Genomic DNA, 2,369 nt, shown 5'->3' with positions numbered 1-2,369 from the left:
AGGGGTTTTACATACATTTTTTTAAATAAATTCAAACATCTAATAAAATTGTGTTTTATTTATTTTTATCATTTTGTATTGATTAATCAAACGTGTGGTGATCCCGCCACTGCCCCCCATCCCCCCAGTCCTGTCCTCACCCTCACCCTCTGTTGTCTGAATCCATTCATTATGCTTATATGCATGCATACAAGTCTCTTGGTTGATCTCTCCCCTTTACCCCCACCCTCCCCTACCTTCCCTCGGAGGTCTGAGCATTTACATGCATTTAAAAATATCATTAATGCAAAAACTAAATAGCAGAGCATTGCAGTGAAAGTCCAAAACTGCATGTGTACTGGGGTAGACAGACTATGGGAACTCAAGGCCATGTCCATCCACCACACATCCCCTTCCTCCAAAACAAGTTCTTTAGTCTCTACAAACAACTGGGGCCTCACATTGTATAGCATTATCACTTTTAGGTACCTGCCTACCTCACCATCCTCATAGTGTTGCAGTAAATTACTGATAAATTTAAAGCATCTGTAACAGTGACTTACACAGAGTAATCACTGTTCAAGTATTTGCTATGTTACTATTGTACCACTGTTAGTGCCATTACTTCCTGCTGTTATGAGCGAATCAAAAGGAAAGACTATATCTTTTTCTTCTATTTTCTCCAGGACAACGGGGTCTATGTCTTTGGCAAAGTCAGTTTATAACATATCTCTTAAATTAAAAAAGATAACTGTGACAAATAGTTATCAATAGCTCCTACAGCCATTTATAGCTTTTTCAATAGTACAACCTCAGCCCTCGCTGGTTTGGCTCACTGGATAGAACGTCAGCCTTCAGACTGAAGGGTCCCGGGTTCGATTCTGGTCAAGGGCACATGCCCGTGTTGCAGGCTCAATCCCCAGGTATGGGGTGTGCATGAGGCAGCTGATCAATGATTCTCTCATCATTGATGTTTCTATCTCTCTCTCCCTCTCCCTTCCTCTCTGAAATCAATAAAAATATATTTTAAAGAAATAGTACATCAGTTGAATTCACTTAACAAAATCATTGCACTGCATTTTCCCCATCCACGGTGTTTGGCTTTTGGGGCTATAGACAAATATGCTGACATTAATCTCAATGACTTGCTTTTAGATCTTGCACTTTGGGTCACTGCTGTTGTTGATGTTTCTGGCTTTTAAAGGGTGGATTTCAGGAATGTAGACAAGGGGGATGGCTACTCCATCCACAACTCCTAGTGGGTTGACATCCTATGGTGGACTGAAGGCTAGAAACATAACAACTCTTCTCATGAGCTGACATGAAGCTATCAATCTTCAATAAATACTTTTAGAATTTCTGTTATGTAGTCCCATTAGTGATCATTTTACTGTTTCCTTTCAATTTTCTGTATGACTCTCCTTTATTTCCTTGGTGTAAGGTAGATTCTTTTCAAACTAGGTAAGATGATAAAAATAAAATGGTGTTATGTTTTGAACAGAAATTTCTTTTAAGCACAGATTTTTAAGAAATGAGAACTAGAAGCAGGTCGTGAGCTCAGAGCTAATAATAGTTTTGAATCAGGGAAACCAAGATGGCGGCATAGGAAAACACCGGAGTTTGCTGCCTCACACAACCACTTCAAAAATACAACTAAAAGACAGAACAGACATCATCCAGAACCACAGGAAGGCTGGCTGGTGGAAATTCTACAACTAGAAGGAAAGAGAAAAGCCTACTGAGACTCAGAGGAGGCGCAGTGCGGAAGTAAAATACAAAGGTGCGGAGTGCATGCGGAGCGGGCTGGTGGCTGAGGAGGGCAGCTTTTTCTCAGAGGTGCTTGCAGCGATTGCAGGGACAGTGAGAAGCAGGGCCTCTGAGAGCAGCCATAACTGCTAGCCCTGCCCTGTTGATCCCCTGGGACCCACCCTGCCCAAGCCCTGCACAGAGGCTTTTGCTGGATAGCCTCAGGCAAAGGCTAGATTAACACCTCCCTAGAGATCCAGGAGCCAGTGGGCCCAGTGGTCAGAGTGGGACCATCCAGTTTGCAGATCCTTGGATACATAAAGGACACTCAGGAGGCAGACTCAGTGAGCACCAAAGCCGCATTGAAGCAAGTCTTGCCCCAGAAGGGTGTCTCCAGCACAATTCTCCCACTGCAGACACAGCTGATTCTCATAGCCAACTGGCCTGGAGAACCCGGGACCCTTGAGTCCGCAGGTCGACACTCTATCCAGTAAGCCAAACCGGTCAGGGCTAGTTTTGTTTATTTTTTAATTACAATTGACATACAATATTATATTAGTTTCAGGTGTACAATATAATGATTAAACACTAACATAACTTGTGAGGTGATCACCTCAGTAAGTCTAATACCCACCTGGCACATA

At 42.8% G+C, this 2,369-nt stretch overlaps 1 protein-coding gene across 3 annotated transcripts in view; it reads right to left on the bottom strand.

Moving 5' to 3' along the window:
- Positions 1–2,369, bottom strand: part of CDH7 (cadherin 7) — a 121,128-nt gene that overhangs the window by 48,261 nt on the left and 70,498 nt on the right. The window lies entirely within an intron of this gene.

The sequence above is a fragment of the Myotis davidii genome, unplaced genomic scaffold (genome assembly GCF_000327345.1).
Source record: "Myotis davidii unplaced genomic scaffold, ASM32734v1 scaffold11, whole genome shotgun sequence".
Taxonomy (NCBI): Eukaryota; Metazoa; Chordata; class Mammalia; order Chiroptera; family Vespertilionidae; genus Myotis; species Myotis davidii.
Note: the sequence above shows the minus strand (reverse complement) of the source record. Positions and strands in the feature narration are given on the sequence as shown.